This window comes from Drosophila takahashii, chromosome 2L, assembly GCF_030179915.1.
Source record: "Drosophila takahashii strain IR98-3 E-12201 chromosome 2L, DtakHiC1v2, whole genome shotgun sequence".
In the NCBI taxonomy this organism is placed as follows: domain Eukaryota; kingdom Metazoa; phylum Arthropoda; class Insecta; order Diptera; family Drosophilidae; genus Drosophila; species Drosophila takahashii.
In genome coordinates, this window is record NC_091678.1 from 15,201,670 (window position 1) to 15,223,366 (window position 21,697).

At 39.7% G+C, this 21,697-nt stretch overlaps 1 protein-coding gene across 1 annotated transcript in view; it reads right to left on the bottom strand.

Annotated features, from left to right (window-relative positions):
• Window positions 1-18,686, bottom strand: part of Or30a (Odorant receptor 30a) — a 97,721-nt gene extending 79,035 nt beyond the window's left edge. The window contains exon 1 of the mRNA XM_070211601.1: window positions 18,652-18,686. The gene's annotated coding sequence lies outside the window, so the exon portion shown is untranslated. The remainder of the gene's footprint in view (window positions 1-18,651) is intronic.
• Window positions 18,687-21,697: the final 3,011 nt, after the last annotated feature.

Below are 21,697 nucleotides of genomic sequence, written 5' to 3' on the forward strand. Positions count from 1 at the left end.
AATTACGATGTAACTTATGGATTAATGTTAATGTAAAGATAAAACGAAATGTTAAACATTTAAGCTAAAATAATATAAACTTAATTGTGTTGCTTTAAAAACAAATTAAAATAGAGGCAAAAGAGCATGTTGAATGATGAGAAATATATTTGAATTGAACGCAGAGCTATGGACACAATTGAAGAAAAATATATACATACAATATAAAAATTATATACAATTATAGACGTACGTATATACAAGGAAACACACGCATACACGGACTACACTTATATAACATGTATTTAAGCATATAAAATGAGTTGTAACTGAGGCATTAAATTAAATAAAAATCCCAAAAAGACAAATAAAGCAACTGAATGGCGTTCAGCGGGGAGTCACGGAGAGTAATGAAAGTGGGTAAATTGAAATAAAAATGCATCAGTGAGGAGCAAGAATGATGTGTTAAATGCTTAATTAGCAACCAAATTAAACAAAGCCCACGTAAACAACACCAAACATTAATATTAACAAAAAATAAACAACAATGAAAAAACCGAGCAAAACATTAATAAACAATTATCAAAAACGTTCAACTACCTTTGCCTAAGCCGGTCGTGTTTTTCTGTTGCTCCAGAATCTTTTGTTTATTTGAGTGATAAAATTTTAAATTTAATCGCTAAATTAGCCTACAAGTTCTGTGGTTCATAAACTCCTCCTGTTCAAATCAAATCCGAGCTCGGACAGTTAATATAAAAGTGTTTAATTTATAAACAAACCAGAAAATTAACTTCAGCCAGCAAACAACAACAAAGCGTCTGCTTTGTCACAGCAAGTATTGTGTTGTTGTTTTTATTCTCCCGCTCTCCTGCTGTACGCCTCTCGGAGCTGCCGGTCCGTTATTACTCTAACGGCACTTTTCCCGCTCTCCGCTTTGTGCGTGTCGCCTAAATTCACCGATCAGTGCAAGCCCTCCTGCTAACTTACGCTCTTAAATCCGAACGTTGTAGCTTGCTGCTCTGTATTCCGCTGCTCTCCACGCGTTGCCTTAATCTTTCGCCGCTCTTACTTTGCTCTGCATAGTGACCTGAGTGCATTCAAAAATGAGTCTATCCTGCTCAGCCAAAAAATGCGAGTTCAACGGCGTTATTGCTGGCGAAACTTATTTGTTGTGCTGGCTATGCGAGAATACTGCGCATTGCAAGTGCGCCGGTGTCGGCGTACATGGTCGTATTGGGGATCTTATTTCCAAAAGAATTGGATTTCTTTGGACTTGCTCCGCGTGCCGTGAGATTACGGACGAGATGCGTTCCTTCATGCGGCAAACTCGAACTGGCTTCAGGGAGATCAAGAAGCTGTTTAGTCACCTTCACGAGAAGCTGATAGCCGTTGAGTCCCAGTTTAATGGGCTAAAAATAATTAAGGAAACTCCAACAAAGCTTTCTTCTCCTCCAACTGGCCAATTAATAAACCACCTTACTCCTACTATTCCACCTTCATCCATGAGGGATCCTGGCTCCTCCAATAGCTCACTAATGTACGCTTCATTAGTTTCTGCCAACGCCAGTGTAAACGATAAAAACTACGTATCCTCGAATAACCTTGTGCCTCCACTGCCGGGTCCTTTATTATTGTGCCCTACCATTGAATCAGCCATGACTCCTACTAGATTGGCAATTCCTGCTCCAGTGCTTAATTTTGTTACTCCTAAGTCTATCTGTGCAGACCTGGCCCCTGGCTCTCATCCTGAGCCTGATCCTGGTGCCTTACAATTCAACCTTCCACAATCCGCCAACGCGGTACCGTCGGTATCCTCCGTTAAAACGGCACCGCCAGTATCCTCTGGTCAAGTATCGTCGGTTGTACATAATGTACATAATGGTCCTGGTTCCTCCAAAAGAAATCGCAGGCCCCTCCTGGCTGCGGTTAATAATGGTCATCCAGCAGGCGCAAACCGTAGACGCCTCGAAGCTGTAGCGCCACAAGCAATCATGCCAAAGAAGGCCATTTTTGTGTCGCGTCTAAGGCCAGATACTACCATCGATGAAATTAAAGGTCACCTAAGCGATGAGCTCCAAGCCTCTCCTGAAAACTTTGTTGTAACAAAATTTAATTTTGCTTACAAAAGAAAAGTTTCTTCATTTAAAATAATTCTGCCTGATACACATTTTTCCCGTGCTTTAAATCCTGCACTATGGCCAGTTAATACGATTGTTCACGAGTTTGATCGGAAAGAACCAGCTATAAATACAAATCCGTCAGTTCCAAAAAACTAGATTTTGTATTACATTATCAAAATGTCCGTGGCCTTCTCAGTAAGCTGTCCAGATTGCATACTGACAGTGCTGCTTTTGATCCCAGCGTTATTGCTTTTACTGAGACTTGGCTTAATCCAACGGTATCTGATAATGAAATACTTACCAATAATTTTTTCCTCTATAGACGTGACCGTCCCTCTAAACGAGGTGGGGGTGTCCTAATCGCAGTAAAGTCTGAAATATCATCCCAAGTTGTATCCATTCCCAATGTTGGTGATATTGAATTCATGTCAGTCAAAATATGTCTTCCTAACTGCAACATATTTGTAACCTGCTCCTATATTCCTCCATGCTCTGAGGCTTCGATCTATATGCAACACCTCTCCGCTATCCAGAATATCTCATCATATGCCTCTGACTCAGACCATATTATAATACTGGGTGACTTTAATATTCCGTACCTATCCTGGTCTCCTTGTGTCGATCTAATTGCCCTCGTTCCTGGTGATCAAAACGATTTTGTCGACGGTCTTATTGACTTATCTCTTGGTCAAGTTAACTCAATTTCTAATGCGAATGGAAGATTTTTAGATCTTATTTTTGTGTCTGACCTTTGTGATGCCATTGTCACACGTACCTCTCCATTGACCACTCCTGAGGACTCTCATCATCCTACACTCCAACTATCCATTAGTGGCATTTTTCGGGTACCCAATTCCTTTGAGGCCCCATTGCGGACTCGTTGTTTTCGGCATGTAAATTATTTGCAAATGTCGAGATCCCTATCTTCAGTGGATTGGTCTTGTCTTGATAGTCTTCATCTTGATGAGGCCATTTCAACTTTTTATAATGTCCTTTATTCCATATTTGATGAATTAGTCCCTTCCACAGTTGTTAATAACTCTAACAGCCCTCCGTGGTCTTCCAAACACTTGGCTCACTTAAAAAATATAAAAACTAAACTTTTTAAGAAGTTCGCCAAAACAGGACTTCAGTCTGATTTTTCCAAATACAGCGTTGCTAAATCCAATTACTTCCTGCATAATTCTGAATGTTATAACAGCTACCTCCTACGCTGTAAAAACGAATTTCGCAGCAATCCTAAATTATTTTATTCCTTCGTCAACTCAAAGCGCAAAGCTAACAAATTTCCTCCATCACTACAGCTAAATAATGTATCTGCATCGAATGATCAAGATATTGGCAACCTGTTTGCGGACTTTTTCCAATCCACCTATTGCAAAAATAATACCGGAATCAATTGTAGCTACTCCTACCAGCTACCCCACACTGACGCCATTTTCAATCCTCTAATTGATGAAGCAGAAGTTCTACGTAGCCTATCCACGATTAAATTATCATTCTCTGCGGGTCCTGATATGGTTCCAAGCTGTGTCCTCAAACATTGCGCCATACCACTTGCAGTTCCATTAACTATGATTTTTCATAAGTCGATTGCTACTGGCACATTTCCATCTATGTGGAAAGAATCCTTTCTTATTCCGCTACATAAAAAAGGTAGTAAATCTGATATCAGCAACTATCGCGGCATAGCCAAACTTAGTGCTATTCCTAAGCTCTTTGAAAAACTTATTTGCGATCAACTGCAGCACCAGTGTCGCTCCTTAATATCCTCTAAGCAGCATGGTTTCACAAAGTGCCGGTCTACAACAACTAACCTGCTTGAGTTTACGACCTTCATTAGTCAAGGCTTTAAATCCACAATGCAAACTGATGTTATCTTTACTGACTTTAGTAAAGCCTTTGATTCGGTCAACCACGAGCTACTGCTCCACAAGCTCCTCCTCCTCGGATTTCCTCCAACTCTACTGACATGGCTTCGTTCTTATTTAACAAATCGTACCCAAAAGGTCCAGTACAACAGCATTTATTCAAAAGCTGTTTCCGTATATTCGGGTGTACCACAAGGCAGTCACCTCGGTCCTTTACTATTTGGCTTATTTATCAACGATCTTCCTCAAGTAATTGAGTTCTCCAAAGTACTTATGTTTGCGGATGATGTCAAGTTGTGTATGCATCTGACCTCACCTAGTTCCTACATGCAGCTCCAGCTCGACTTAAATAACCTTCAATCCTGGTGCCTAGTCAACAAGCTACTGCTCAATCCTGATAAATGTAAATCCATGTCATTTTATCGATCCAATCCATATATTTGTACATACTCAATAGATCACTCTGCACTTGAACGCATTGATACTGTTCTTGATCTTGGTGTCCTATTTGACCACAAGATTTGTTTTAATAGCCACGTCAGTACCATCTCCAATAAAGCTAAATGCTTATTAGCTTTCATAAAACGCTGGTCTAAGGAATTTGATGACCCTTTCACCACTAAGCTCCTTTACGTCTCTCTAATTCGTCCTACACTTGAGTACTGCTCCAGTGTTTGGTCTCCACAATATGAGCACTATCAAAATATGATAGAATCCGTCCAAAAGCAATTTCTCCTTTTTGCACTACGAGGCTTAAACTGGGAGGAGGGACGCCGTTTGCCATCTTATAGAGACAGGTTGCGCCTCTTGGATCTACCTACCTTAAAGGATCGTCGGACCTGTTATGGTGTGATATTACTTCACAAACTCATCACTGGCGCCGTCGACTCAGTTGATCTGTTAGCCACCCTCAATTGGAACGTTCCTTGCAGAGCTACTCGCAGATTCCGTCCATTAGCACTTCCTGTGTGCAGGTCAAACTACTCCCGTTTCGACCCCTTCCGAATCCTATGTGATAACTATAATGAACTTTATCACCTCATATCCTATGAGTGCTCTGCCAAGGCTAATTCGCTAAAAGTCATTGCGTTCCTTTCTACATCGACTTAATTAGTTCTCCTACTTATTGTTTTTTTTTACATTTATGATATTTTTATGCTATGTATATAATTTTAAGTCTTTTGAGCAGTACATTGCTTTAAATAAACAAATACAAAAAATACAATTAACCTGGTTGGATTTTTTCTGCTCTGATCTGCAAGTGGATGGAACAGGCCAGGATGACCGATTCACTCTGACCGCATTTTATTCGTTATGCAATTTTGTTGTTTCCATTTTTAATACCCATTCCCACAAAGGGCAGCAACCATAACGACGATGATATAAATAGACTGTTTGAGAAGCCAAAGTTTGTGTACCCTAGAATTTGCCATACATAATGGATTTGCTTGTAAAATGTCATCACATTGTTTTTCTCACAACCCTTCTAGGACAACTTTTGAATAACATTTTATAAAACTAGGCCAAGAATATAGAAATTTAAAAAACTTGATTATGTCAAATAATGGATGACACTCAAAAATAATGGTTTCATTTCTTAGGACCTAACTTTTTACCATAACCATTATACCCCCTGCTAATGTATAAAAACAAGTAAAATTGCGTAAAATTGCCATATTCAATTTAATTATTATGCGGACGTGTGATGTCTGAGGGTTTAACAGCAGGGATTGCGGGATGCGAATGGCGGTGCGTCACTTGAATTTCAATGACACAAACGCACCAGACTTTAGCATGCATTTTTCATTACGGTTTTTAATCATTTGAAAGTGCAACCTGGGCTGCCATGGTTAATGAGGCATCCCAGCGGATGTGGACGATCATGATAATGGTTTACTGAGGCTTACAAATTATTGTCGCCTCAGGATATCGATTTTATAGTTAAACAATATGATGAAGTCAAAGTAATAAAAAATATGTATTAATATTTGGAGGAGTTTCCTTTTTTTTTAAATATTATTTGTCCTCATTAAACAAGAAATGTAATGATTGTGCAAAGGAAGTGAGCACTTTAACTCTTTTCACTTTCCACATTTCACCCATTGGCTGAGGTAAAGGAAGCCCAGCAAATGCGGAAATTAAATTGAGAAACACTATGAAAAAAAAAGCAAGAAAGGATATTAAGAGTTGCTTTTAACCTTAAAAGGAAAAAATAGTGGTTGTGGAGAATCGCAAATGCTTGATGAGGAAATTCGAAATGCTGAAAGAACATAACAGAGCGGAACAAAAACGAAATCAGCTCGAAATCGCGACACAAGATGTCAATTTCATTACAGAAAAGGACACTGCGAACGGGACTCATCTGCATAAAAGGGAAATTATTTTTCCTATTTTTTGCTGGTTGCTTTCCTTCTCCCTCTCTACGTTTTCGCAATTGCAATCTGCTTGGACAAAGTTTTCGCCAAGAATGATGGCAAAAACGATGTATAAATAATTTCCAGGAAAAACTGCTGGAATGAAGTATTCAAAACAATTTCCGCAATGCACTGCAAGGGGCACTGAATTAATGTAAAGTTAATAAACTCCATCAAACAAAATAGGAAACACAGAAACCAAATTAAGTTCGAATTGGAAAAAAGCCCGTAAGCCGAAATGTGTTGAAAATATCTACGAAATGCTTAAAGAAAAGGGCACCACCATTCCATTATTAACCCATTGCCTTGGCTGCGGGCCCTTTTTATTCGTCGTCCATTGTTGAAAACTTCGAAAAACCCCGCGGAATCTGGTACAAAATGAATGCAGCTGCGACTGCACGGATTTTGGGCTGCCTTAAAAAAGAAGAAAGGAAATGTCTTTGTGCATGCCTCGCGAGCCTAACAACAGAGATATTTCCTTACATACAACACATATTATATGGGGAGGGATGGGGCAAACATATGCGAGCGGAAAAAAGTTTTCCGAGGAACGTGCTTGCCATACTTTAGGTTTTCTTCGAGGGCAGGAAGAGGGCTTTTTAATGGAGGACGTAAAAAATAAGTCCAAATATGTGTGGAATGAAAAGGAATTCTACTAAATGAATAACTCTATTAAATGGAATAGATAAATATTTTCCAAGTTGGTCAACCCACAAATTTTGGGGCCAGATAAGAGATAACAGTTAAACTCCAATTTGAATAAGCCAAACTCGCTGCAGACTTCCCACCATTCCTCCATTCCTTCCCCTTTATCCCTTGTAATTGCCGCAAATGAGCCATATCAAATTTGATTTGATTTCAGCACTTAAGCCACAGCAATGGAAGTGAGGATAACAATCGGGGGACAGCACTTACAGAGAAGAAGTGAAAGTGGAGGAGTGATAAAAATATCAACAAGCCAGCAATAAAACATTCAGGCGGTGAAGTGGGGATAAGAGATCCAAGCTGAGGCATCCAAGTGAGCAGTGTAGGAGTATTGTCCAAATGACATCAATAAAATATTTAAACCCGACAACAACAAGGCAGGGCTAAAAAGAGCGAATCGCGACGTCGAATGTCCTTGTGCCACGCCCCCTTGAGAAGTACGAGAAAAGAACTCAAGGGAAGGCCAGAGAGTTGGGAGGTGGAAAACTCCAGTTCAGTGGCGCCGTGGCAAACGAGCTTAACAGGATAAACAGGACTAAGGATGTGCATGAAAATCCACTTGAAGCCGGAACTCGAGATGAATCCTCGCTGGAGTCTCTCGTCTCGTTTTCAACTTGACTTTGAAGTGGGATGAAGGAATTTGAATTCAATTGCAATCGCTAACCAATCCTTCTTTTATATTTCCCCCTTTATAACAGCCATAACCGAGTTTTTATTGCAGCTTCACCCTTTTATTTGGGTTTTGCTTGAATCGTTTGAGGGGGACAAAAAGGACTCCGGGATTCTGCTGAAGGAGGGACGCAGTTTGTTTTGCCATTGCGTTGATCCGCTCAAGAAACCGCGAATGCCAATCAAAGGAGGAGCAACTGAGGGGACTTGTAGATGGGTTTTCGATGATAGGATACCAATTGAGATGGCAGATAGCAAATGGACAACCTTAAAGGATTCGCTGCCGCCTTGGTTTCCATTTCTCGTCTCTTGATTTCTCATAATTTGTGTGCACAGCTCCACTGGAATTTGTTTTTGTTTTGTAATCATTCCCCTTTGAAAACGCTCGAATCTCAAGCTCAATTTTTGCTGCACGAAATTTACATATTTTAATCAGAAATTGTCGATTTCCCAACGGCAATCAATTTGCCGGCAACGTGGCTGCCTCACTTTCTGCTTCAGATTCAGTCTCATTTTTGGTTCAGTGGAGAGTTCTACTTTGATTTGGCCTGATCTCATTTTATTGGGCAGTTGCAAATTGGTCTTTGAGAATTTCAACCTTAGGCAACGATGCTTTAAAGTGGAATTAATCCAGGGTGATGGTGTTTAAAATGTCAAGTAGTCGCAACCAAAGCTCAGCGGTGTCCAAGAATGATAAATGACTTCGTTTTAAAGTGTTTTCTATTAAATTCCCTCGCCCACGCAGAGTTCACAGTCAATAAAGTATCAAATTACCTTTTAATATGCCACATGGCTAAATGAGCTGTCCTCCCTTCTCCCCACTCAAGTTAAGTGTTTTACAGCATTTCCCCGTGTACTTATGTAAATTTTTCATTGGGTCCCGAATCTGTTTGTGGCCTGTTAATGCGTTCAGGAAATTTTACAATTTTAATGCAAATTTAATACAATTAGACGGCAACACGGAAGCGTCGAGTTTAAAGCGGCAATGAGCGGAATGTCGGGAGGCAGAAGGTTGAACTCGGGGAAAACCAATAATCAGCCTGAGCAAACTTTCTTTGTGGATTGCGAATAGAGATAGAGGAAGATAACGAAGGAGATAAGGGAAGGGAAAACCGAAGCCAGCCCCGAAAATGCAATTGGGACATAAATTTCCATTTTCGGTTTTATGCCCTCGGGAGTTCGCAGTAATTTAACGCTAAGTTTTCCGCTTCGGCCGCCTCTTTTGCCTCGGGGGCCAGGCCACAATAAAATAGTAAACATGAATAAGAAAATAAGTCGCGCAAAAAATAAGAGAGAAAAGGAAATTTTTGCTAAGTGTCTTAGCTGTCCTGTCTGGGTCTCCAGTTGACCGCCATCGCATCCTGGGCCTGGGAAAAAGTTTTCCCCTCCAGAAGGAGGAGGGACGTCGTCGGGGGGATCTTCAATTTACGCAGCTGTGAGTGGTTTTTGTTTTCCTATTTATCTTGGCCCGGTTACTAGCTCTTCGCTTAGCCCTTTTCTGTTCTTTTTTTGTTGCGGCCATTTAATGTCATCATAAATACAAATTCAACTCGCTGAAAGCTTCTGCTCTTGCTTGTACTACTGTTCTTCAACTTGAACTTCACGGTGGGCCACATTTAGTCACTTTCGGCGGCTTTAAGCCTTTGTCCTGCTGCAATTCTATTAAGCGAACTCAGCCGCAAGTCGCCAGACCCTCTGGATTGCCTATAAATTTCCCCTGTTATCAAGCTAACCCGTCCACTTATTCATACACCCCTAGTACAGCTTGCAGCTGGTCCGAAACCCAGAGCTCCATAGCTCTACTGGCTTCAGACTACATTATTTAGCATTTTTCCCAGGCAGAACATAAAACTATCAGGGTGCAAGAAGGGGTTAAAGCAACATGGAAATGCCCTTTATGGTAAATCAAATATTTAACAAAAGTTACGTGTTCATTGTACAAGTTAGCTTAATCTTAATCTAATGTAGGGTGTAAAGGAGTTACTTAAAGGAACCAACTTTGATTTATATTCATAACTTTAAAATTTTTAGTTTATACTATTCAAAGAAGTTTACAAAAATAATTCGAATTGTTACATTCATAATTTCTAAATTCTTGTGTATCACAATAATGATAATTTTGATTTCATTATATTTATTTTTACTATATAATTTTATTGTCACAACTTTTAACATATTTTTTTAAAAATCTAAAAATTAACTTATTCGTCAGAATTTATCAAATATTAGGCATTATAACGTATTAAAAAAATTAAGAAAACGAAAAGAAAGTAAACTTTAGAACAAAGGGGTTGCATTAATTTTCAAAAGGTACTATCTTGACTTGCTAATTTAAATTTTACTTCAGGAAGAGCATTCGAGAACCACAGGTCCCCAGAGGGCAACTCTCATTGCGGAAGAGGAAAAACAGACGCACTTGCTCCTGGGCCATGTCCTTGCACTTGAGCAGCACTAACAAATGCAATCAACGGAAAAACTGTGCAACGGCAAAAGGCAAACCACCGGGGCACGTACCATTCCCCAACATTCCTACAACCGGAAAAGGGGAATCCCCATTCCCATTCCATCCATTCCCGGCCACCTGAAGCGCTACAGCGTTTTGTTTTACCGCTGAGTGCAAATTATTTATGCCACATGGGGGAATAACACACCTCAGACCCTTTTGCACCTGGCAATGCAATCAAAGCGAGCGGTGAGAGGCAAATAACAAAAGCCACAATGCCACATTGCCACTTTCCACTTGCCACATTGCCACTTTCTACTTTCACTCGAGTGCAATTCGGGTACGGCGCCATTCTCCCTCTCGCTCCGAACTCAGACCGGAAGTTGAAGTCTTTTGTTTTCATTTCCGTTATTTAATGCGAGTGCCAGCCAAGGCTGTTTGTTGCTATTGTTGGTCGTCCTGTTTTTAGCTGCCAGCTGCCTGGCTGCCTTGACTAACATAATATATGGGGAAGCCGAAGCCCCCGCGGCTCTTCGCCATGATGAAAGTTGCCCCCTTTCAACAACTTTTAACGCAAACTTGTTGGCACCTAGTTCCCTGCGCCACTTGAAAAGAATTTGCATTTTAGTCTCCGCCTGTGTTTGTTTGTTGGCTTTTTGACTGCATTTTGAAAAATGTTTGCATTTTACCTGGCGAACTTTTCCTCGGCGTCCTCTCGCTCTCCCATTTACTACTTTTTCGCGGTTCCTTTCTAAACGAAGTTAACCAGATTTTCATGTGCAGATAATGATTTTCGCTTTATTTGCATGTGCCTTTTTTTCCAGCTTCCTTTATGCGGTTTAGTCTTTTTTTTAACGATTTTATTCCTTTTTTCTTCTTTGGAGTTAGTTTAGTGGCTGTGCGGAATTTATTGCATACTTTTGTGAGCGCGGAAAATGAACTTGGTCTCGAACTTGGGACTGCATTTATAAGGTAAAATCTGGATTAGGAAGTGGAAAGCGAAAAGGGTTTCTATTGAGACAAAATTTATAATCCTCTTTTGCATAGAAACTTCTGTAATCAATGACTGGACTGTGAATATCATTGATTGCAGTTTACAGGGATTAAATCAGAGAGTGTATATGATTTAATTCTGTTAAGACTTCTTTACGCGCTTTCATAAAGAACTCAGATGTTTATTTTATGCTTTATACCTTAATTTCTTATCTGTAAAATACTATAAAATATATTTAACTGAATCATAAACTCTTTTTAAGCCCTTAAAAATACATTTACCGCCTCTCTTGGCAATTGATTGGCTCAATTTTGCGAAGCTGAGCTGCTTACTTAACCCATTGATGCCCATCTTCGTGCTAACAAGTTTGCTACTGCAACTTTTTCGCCCAGCTGCTCGCTCAATCTGCTGCCACACACATTCCCAAACTAGCGACGGCCACAAATTGCTTTTTAATAACTCAACTAAGCCAACTTAAAACAAGCAAAACAACCGCAGTGTGGCAGCACCCAAAACAACGACCAACAACCTTCAACGGGAAGTTAAATGAAGGCAGCAACTATAACATCAGAAGCAACTCCGAGCTGCACTGCGAAAAATAAAATCGATGAAACGTGGAATCTCAAAGTAAATAGGGTGCCACAGAACAAATTTAATCATTTTGTTTTATAATTATTAAAGTATTAAAATAAATAAATTATTTCTGTAATGTTTATTATTCCAAATTATTAATTAAAAAATTTGCAATCACCTTTTTTTCAGTGCAAACAAATCTGCATTCCCAACCAGGTTCTCTCCTTACTCTTCCTGTGGCTGCTGCAAATCTCTGTTTCTGAATAGTTTCCCGGCCTGCCCACACACACACATATACACTCTTGATCCTGGATGAAGTCCAACCCCGTTTACCCCGTTTCCCTCCTGTCGAAACTTTAAAACTTGAGCAATTTGTGAATTTAGTGGCAAAGTTTTGCATCAATTTTGCGGTTGCCACTTTTTCATTATCGTTCGTTGTTCGTGCTGTTGTCGTCATTTCCAATCCTCATTCCGATTGTTGTTTTTAGGCAAATTGCGTCTGCAGAGATTCGAGATTCCTCGCCGGACAACCGGAAAATGATAAACTGCTTAGACAAATATTGCAATCATTTCGGTTCACAGTCCCAGTTTGTTGCTCTTGTGAGGAGGTAAAGTTTGCTTCTGGCAGCTTTGAATTGAGCCAGCTGAAAGGATAATCAGGATGATCGTGCTAAAGAGTTGTGCTGAGTTTGATACGAATTATAGCGAATTAACAAACAGAAGGCAGCAGAGGCGTAGGCAGGGTTTTGTTTTGGACGGGGGGTTCCTAGAACCAACTTTGTGTTTCATAATTTTAGAGTAATGTTTTTGATAGGATTTTACCTGAAATATAAGATGTGTTAGATTTTTTTTCCTGATTTAACAAACAAAACACAGAACCCCCTTTCTCTACGCTAATGGAAGGGAGATTACATGTTAATGGACGAGTGCACTTGATCGATTAAAACTTAAACGTTAAAGCTCTTCTGCTACGCTTAAACATTCTATATGGCAACAATGCAACAAAAGCTAATAACTTTATTTGTTTAAAGTTTTCCCAACTGTTTAAATTAAGATTTAGCTGATTCCGTTAAAAAAAATATTCCTAAAAAATTTAGATATGATTTTATTAGTAGCCTTAGGCTAACTTCGTTTTTATATTAATGACTATAAATGATAATTAACCCTGTCCTTGAATAAATATATTCGCTCATTTGCAAGCACGCTGATTTTCCCCCTAAAACTTCACCCTGAAAAATCCCCAATAAATGTGTAAACATGTCCTTGCCAAACACTTCGCGACATCAAACAACATTTAACTAGTTATGAGTGCCAAGGATACAAGACAACTCAAAAGTATGCAACATAAAATGGAACTATTAGGAGGCGTCATCAAAATCGCAGCAGAGGGAGAAAAAGAGAGGGGGCTAGTATGTCAGAGAGAGACGGGGAACAGCAGACAGCCATGAAAAGTTTCACATGCAACAACAAACAATGGTTTCTTTTTTTTGCTCTGTTGTGGTAATAAAAACTAATTAAATCTGCACGAAAAAACATGGAAAATCCAGGAAGCAAAAGAGCAGAATATGGTGCCGTCTCCCTCTAACTAGCTATATCCTTCTCTTTCCCTTGCTGCTGTGTAACATGTTTTAACACTTTGCGTCTAGCCGGAAAACAACAGGCCAAGTGGGTGGTGGTGGTGGTGGCGAAAGCAAAGGGATCTGACTGCTGGAGAGCAATTCAAATTCCCATTGAAAATTTAATAACCGAAAATGTTCGGAGCACAAGTGGATTTTCCTACTTCGCTTTCTTTTCCTTTTTTTCTTGTTTGGTTCCTCTGGATTTTCCCTGCAGCTGCCAAATTGCAAAAGTGAGTGGAGCCTAGAGTCTATCAGCCTGCTGTCTCTGCCTGCTCTTAGCTGCTAATTGTTGTTGTTATTCATTTATGTTTTATGCGGCATTTCCCGCTGTCGTTGCCTATTTTTTGTGTATTTTCCTCCTCGTGGCACTTGCTGACAAAAAAGTTTTCCCGTCTGTCGGGCCAAGTGTTGCTTTTGTTGTTGTTGCTGCTGTTGCAATTATTATTGTTGGCACTTTCTGCTAAGTAATAAGCAACCGCAACAGCCACTAGCAACAACTAGCAAAATCAGTGCAGAAGTGTCGACAAACGAAAATGTAATAAAATTGTTGGCAAACTTCCGAGGCGAGACGAGTGCCAAAAAGGGGGTGTTAGATAGGCGAAGGTGAGGGGGAAGAGTGGTTCCGTTCCCCCAAAACACACATCCAAACTACACCTTCCTCGCAAGCAGGTGTAATTGAATGGCCTAGACTTCCGCTTTTCCCCCGGGAAACTCTTCCGCTTTTGGCACGAGACTTCAAATGAGCAGCACACGACAACGCGTTGTCTGTCTCTCTCTAGACACCGTACCCCGTCTCCCTCTAGCCGTCCGCCTGGCCGGATTTTCCTCAGGAAGTTTTCATATGCATTGTGCACGGGCATTAAATGTGATAATTGTATTAATTGCACGACGGTTTCCCATAAAAGCCGAGGAAAACAATGTGCTTGAAATGGAAAACGGCAAACGATTGGAGGGAAATTTAACTAGCACAAGGATGCAGGCAGCGAAAGCCAGGAAAGTACCTTTTAAATTCGGAAATATTAATGCTTTTAAAATATGAGTGGATATACAGTATTCTTCTTAATTATCCTTAAAATTAAATTATTCGAAGCTTTAAACCGAATGTATAACCATCTTAAACTTAAAAACTCTAAAAATAATTCGAAATATTTTTAAAAAACTAATTAATATTTTTCTTTTTGGGTAAAAGCTTTTATCGTTTCAACTCCTGAGTTAAATTGTTTGACACCTATTTTGAATTCGGGTTTGTTTTATACCTTAAGTCAGCATTGTAATGAATTCCACATCTTATAATTTTCAATATTCTATGCCAAACGGCACCGAACCGCAATGAAAATAAATTATGGCTAATGAATACCCCACAGAAATAGGAAAGCTGGTCTTAATTATCATTTAACGACGACCATAAAATGATATTCTAACTAGTTTATGACTTACCCCGAGCTGAGATGTCATGCCCGGGGGCCCCGGGAAGCAGTTCAAAGGTTTACAAAGGCCTACGGGCTTAAATGCTAATTTGATATTTTATTGACTTGGCCTGGACAACTCCACCTGCTGTTGGTTTCCCTGGCAAATGTCCGCGGATGCTTTAAAATTAAATGCAAATTTGCGAAGCAGCAACAGACACCGCAACTTGGCGGAGTCGTTTATCATTCGGCGTGGACTTCTGTAAGCTTTGGTCGCGACGACGGCGGACAGTTGACAGCCCGAAAATCCTTGGCGGATAAGCGAGGCGTCGACACGGGATTAGATCCATTTTAAAGTATCCTTGAGGTTTCTGAGCCTAGCATTTTCCAGCATAATTTGCCACTGGCCATGTGGGAAGACAAATCAAAGATAAAATCTGCAGTCGACTTAAAAATAAAAGTGAAACAGAAGCGATGCTAGATTGCCGTTGGGAAATCGAATATTTCCGATTAAAATATGTAAATTTTTGTCAACACAAATTGCACAAGGAATCGGTCTCTTCAAAAGAGGAATGATTATATAAACGGAAATATTTCCAATGCACAAGTTATGAGAAATCAAAAAAAAGGCAGTACCATCTCAACTGTATACCCAGCCATTTTGTGAATTGTCCATTTGCTATCTGCCATCTCAATTGGTTTGCTATCATCGAGAACCCATCTATAAGCTCCTTCAGCTATTCCGCCTCCCCCTCTTGATTGGCCTCCGCGATTTCTTGAGCGGATCAACGCAGTGGCAAAACAAACTTAAGTCCCACACTCTGCAGGACTCCCTTCTCTCCTCTATTCAACCGCCTAAGACCCGTAAACAGCTGAAAGACCTTGCTAACAAGTCTAAGTCCTTGGCAGAAGGCTTCTATTCCCACAAATGATTCAAGCCACAAGGAAGCCGCAATAAAATCTGTGTTATTGCTGGTTAAAGGGGTGGACAAGAGAGAGGGGGAAACACAGAAAAGAAGAAGGTTTGGTTAGCGATTGCAATTGAATTCAAATTCCTACATCCCCCTTTCAAAGTCAAGATGAAACCGAGACGAGAAGTTCCCACTTCCGAGTCTCCAGTTCTGGTTCCAAGTGTGTTTTTATGCACATCCTTATTCCTGTTTATCCTGTTAAGCTCGTTTGCCACGGCGAAACTCAAGTGGTTCTTCTATCCACCTCCTGCATTCCCTTCATGTTGGTTTTTTTTCCTTAGCACAAGGACATCCGCCTCCTTTGCTGGCTTTAAATGTTTTATTGATGTCATTTGGACAATACTCCTCCAGTGCTCACTTGGCTGCCTCGGTTCGGATCTTTTATCCCCACTTCACCGCCTGAATGTTTTATTGCTGGCTTGTTGATATTTTTATCATTCCTCCTTCGACTTTCACTTCTCCACCATCCCCATTCCCATCCACTTATTGTGTTTTAAGTGTTGTCCTTCGATTGTTATCCTTATTTTTCTTTTCATTCCGGTTCTTGTTATGGCTTAAATGCTCAAATCAAATTTTATATGGATCATTTGTAGCAATTACAAGGGAGGAAAAACCACAAGAAAGTGGGAAGGACTTTGGCTTATTCAAATTTCAGTTTACATTTTGCTTCCACCCCAAAGTTTGTGGGGTTAACCGAGTTGACCAACATTGAAAATATTTATCTTTTCAATTTCATAAAGTTATTCCTCTGGCCACGTTCCGAGTTTCAATTCTTTGTGTTTGTCTCGATAAATTGAACAATTTCCCATTTATGAGAAATGCACTTACAACTTTTTCACCCAAACTACTCCATCCCCCAACCCCACATATTTGGGCTTCTTTTGTGCTTCCTCCTTAATAAACTCTCTCTTCCCCTCCTCCAAGAAGATAAAGAGCATGGCAAGCATGTTCCGCAAAAAAACTTTTCCCCATATGTTAACCGCCCCCTCTATTATATGTTTGCCACGCCCATGTGGTTCCCCCCTACCAAAAGTGCAGAACTCTGTCCTGTTGTTAGGCAGGAATGCATAAAGAATTTTCAACGCTTTTCTGTAATTTTTCGTTTTCTTTTTCTTGGTTAGTTCTCGAAAGTATGTAACTATTTTGTGGAATTGGCTGGGAAAATTGGCACAGAATTGTTTAAGAATGCTTGAAATGGTAATCCTAAGAATGCAGCTGAATTCCTTTTAAACCAAAATCTGTTTTGCATAGAAAGAAAAATAGGTTCTTAAATAACTCACATTTTAGACCTGTGGCTACATTTAAGTTTTTATAACTATTTTACTGCTCTTTCTTTTTTGTATACTGTATTTTCTCCCCTTAAAGACTTAAAGAGCTTCTTTTTGAGGAACCTTTAACACCCTGCTCCTTTGCTTTTTTCAAGCTCTTCTCCCGATATTCGAAAGCTATTATGCCCACATTAGTCTGACTCCCAGATTTTCCGCTGTTCTTGTTGTTGCTGTCTCTGTGGGTTGAGATGGTGTCGCCTCTTCGCAAATATTTACATATGCTCAACGACGACATTGGCGACTGTGGCGGCACACTTCTCTCGCGTCCTTGTCACTCCAGGGGAATATCCCCCTACCGACCAAACCCAGCCCCCTACGACATTTATTTTTCGATTGTTTGCAGAGGCTGGCAGCTTTTCTCCTTCCATTTCCCAAAAACCATATTCCTGTCTCGCTTGTGTCGTATTTTATTGTTATTTTTCCTATTAAATTGCGTCGGCTTATCGCACGTTTAAAATAGCAGCAACAACAATATCAACGGCATGCGCCAGGCCCGCAGAAAACGTTTGAATTGTAACTTTTAACTCCATTTATTGTAAATTGTTGTCTGTACAATGCACACCCCTCACGCCCAGCGGGCATGTTGCGTGTAGGCGTGGCATCTATCATTACAGATAAGAAAAGAAAATAAAATGGAGCGTGTGCTTTACGGGTTTTCTTGTGGGGATGGGCGGCATTTTGAGGACTGGGTATTGAAGCTGGAAAAACTGCCATGGATTTCGATTTTTCTTTTTTCCATTTGCTACAATCCATAATAAATAAAATATTTTGTATACAATATATGTAAAATATTTCTAGCGATATATTTGTATCATACATTTTGGTTTTAATGCAATGTATATTTTTCTATTTTTAAGACACTTAAAATAACAAACTAAATAAAATATTAAAACCACATAGTAAATAAATAATAATGAAAACACAAACATTCCAGTATTTTCTATACACAAAACAAATTATACTGCAAAGCAAAAAGTCACTTTCTTTTCAACCTAATTCTTAGGTCAAGAGCGTAATTATTTTGCATATTTCATTCAACTGCTGAAAGGATAGGGAGATTGGGTGAGAGGCAAACAAGCTGAATAGCTGTCGACTTGTGGCCGACTCCCTAATACCTACTTGAAGGAATGAGACCCACTCAAGTTCACAACTTGTCTATCTTTTCAGCTGCCCACCCAAGCATTCGACTCTTTTCAAATTGAATCAACACAATTTTCTTTGCCAGAATTATCATCATTATCATCAACATCGCCGTAGATGTCGTTCTGGGCTCCTTCTTGTTGTTCTGTGCATATTTAAGTGACCAAAGGAGACTTGAGGCCTTGGTTCAGGGAACGCAACTTTTTGAGACTTGTGACAAGCCACTTAATTACAAAATAATAAAGATTTTTACTCCAGACGGTGGCGCTTTCATTAACACAATTCCAGCGTGTCTCCGCCCACAGAGTTTTCATTCTAATTTCAGACTCGTCGCCATCCATAATGACCTGGTTACCAGGATCGCATCGCCCTCTCCATCTCCCCTTGGTAATTTCAATTTGAAGAGTCCTCGGACTCACCTGTGGGACTCACGTGGCGCCCGGGTCGAGCTTCGTCCCTGGCCCGTTTGTCTGATTTGATTATTAATTGAAATTATGTTTGCCGCGGCAACGCGCATTGAATTTCTGACAGTTTTGTGGCAGCTCCGTGGCAGGGATTTCCATTTTCCATTTGACCCCGAAAGTCCCTTCGGGCCGGCAGTGGCAGAAAATCTATTCTGATTATGGAGCCAATGAGCGAAGATTGTTACGGCGATTTAGGGTAAGCTTGTAGAGTTAATTAGAAATTGCAATTACAATACAAGAAAGCAATTTAAGACGCGTTTTCCCGTTGCACGTTAAACTTAGAGTATCATTTAGATTTAGAGAATCAAATCAAAACAGATTTTCCATTTATCATGCGGTCGCGAAAAATAGTGCCTTAAAAGTTTATAGTTCGGCGTTTACAGTGTGTAAATCTGATTTTTAAAAACCAAACCCATTTCAAACTGCATTAGTTCCCGTATGAGCATTTTAAATTTCGGAAAATATCAGATTATTTAAATCAGCTTTAAATTAAAATATTTTTTTACCATAGTAATAAACAAAAATAATTAAGGACAATGAAAGAAGAAATAAAATATTCTAATTGTGGTAAAATAACATGAGCAAAATATTCTGGTAACATAAAACGTGGTAAATATTTGAGATATTTGCGGTCACACACATCGTGAGGAGTATTGCATTTTATTGGATGGCCTACTCCAAAAAATGCCTTTGGCAGATCTCACTTTGATATGCAAGAACATGTCGGTGTAGGTTTCATCTGGCGGAACCCCGGAGTTTCCCCATCCCATCCTGACATTTATGATGACAGGCGGGTTTGTAGTGTGTAGTGTGTGGTGTGAGCGTCATTCGTTACCATTCCAACTGATGTTGACACGTGCTACATCATCATAGATGGCGATTCCCCATAGCTCCCCGCACTTTTGCCCGTCACCTCGGCGTGTCTCCTCTGACGCTTTCCTCGGAGGCACGTACAAAACATAAAAGTAACTGCACTGCGCTTTGTTGAAATAGTTGCAAAAGGAAACGGGTAGCAAAGCACCAGAGGGCCGGCACAGGGCAGACCGAAAAAATGTTGAAAAAATTAGAAAAAGAAGGAAGAAACGCAGGCCAGCACACAGAACGACCAAATTCGACTGGACTTCAAAGTGTTCAAATTGCAGCGTCACGGAAAGTGCGAGAGAGATTTCCGCTGAGTGCAATGTACCCAGAAAAAAAAAAATAAAAAATAGGGGAAAAAAAGGAAAAAGAATAGCTCGAAACGAGTCAGACAGCGATAAGCCAGAAAAAACTGCACAGCCTAATGACGAACACTGGAGGCCGAGGAGAAGATTTCAGCAAAGGTTCACACAAAAGATTCCGGATCTGTTTGAAGTGCAAGCTCATATTCATGCAGGCTAAATTGTAGCCATTCCGGAGGAAGAGGGGAAGGCTAATTGAACGTGCACTTACCTTAAAGATATTTTTTGTAATTTTAAGATAGTTTTCTTTAAAATAAATACATCTAGATTTAATTTACATTTTTTAGATGAGATTCTAGTTAAATTTAAATGTAAGTTAGGTAACATTTATTTACAAACAAAATATTAGTGACAGAGAAATTAATCTAGATATTTAAATTTAATGTTTTGAATTTAAAATAGAAATAAAAGGTGGAATTCATGTTAAAAATCGTAAGTTACTGTCCAAACATTTTGACTATTTAATAAATAAATTTCTGTGTTCGATATTGCGAAAACTAATTTAAAAAAAAATGAAAATATAAAATGATATGGTTTTCCTCGTTAAATAACACTTATTTACTGAGGCAGAAATCAAAAGTCTAAAAACAGTCAACAGAAATACTGTTAACGCAAATATACATGTCTGCTGTCCGATAACATTTTTCATTATTCCTGTTAGAAATACCAGCTTACCATTATTTACGAGCTCTGAATATAGTGATTTTCAATAAAACCCTACATTGAGTATTTTCAATATATTTACCGATAAATGAGAAATTTCCTAAAATTAAGCTAATAAATAAAATAGCTGGTCCTTAAACTCATTTCAATTGCCGTAGCTCAATCACATCAGCAGTAAGCCACTTTAAGTAAACATTAGCCTTAGAAAGCAGGACACACAAACAAACATTGTGAGCCAAAAGGTTGCATTTCAATGCTTACAAGGTCCCTGGAACCACCCACAGGATTCTCAGGGGTGGGAAGGGGAGGGGATTGCAATTCCGGGGAGGGAACACCGATGGCAACTCTCACTTGACTGCCCTGAAAGTGCATTTCATGTTCAAATCAAAGTAAAGGTTGCCGGCAGTCAACCCACTGCGAACGGGCTCAGTCACCCACAAAGTTCAGTTTTGCTGGCAATTTTTCAGTGATGCGCCACCGACTATGGATGCTGGATTTATGCTTTAAGAATTTATGAAAATGATGGTTGCCATGGCCATCAGATAGGGCCAAAACAACCCAAGGCAAAGGCAAACAAAAGTCGCTGTGGAAGGGCAACAAAGATCCCTTTGGCCGGGTTGGAAAAGGTTGCCAATGCCATTACCACAATGCAGTCATCGTTGTTGTGCTTATATATCCTTGCAATGATTTTCAGCGCTCTGTTTACTCACGTCGCCCCCTCTACGTGGCTGCCACTGCCTGGGTTCCTCAGCCCCCTTCCCACTCCTCTGCTGCCCAGTGAACTGTACGAGGAACTGACGGCCCTGGCCGGGAATAAATTATTAAATCATACACCGTTTTAGTGCGCTTTAAGCTGCGCGATTTGCCTTATTATCTCTTCGCGGGAATTGCCTTGTTTAAAAGGGATATACTATTAAAAAACTCAGTGTCGATTATTACATTAACAAGTCAGGTTTCATTTTTAAGTCAATAAAAAATCTTAGTTAAAAACAAGAATTATTTTAAAACTCTTTGTTTAAGAATGTGAAAGGATTTCACAGGATTCGTTTAAACAAAATATGACAAAAATAAAAAAAAACAAAATGAAAATTTATACAGAATAAAAAAATGAGGCAGAA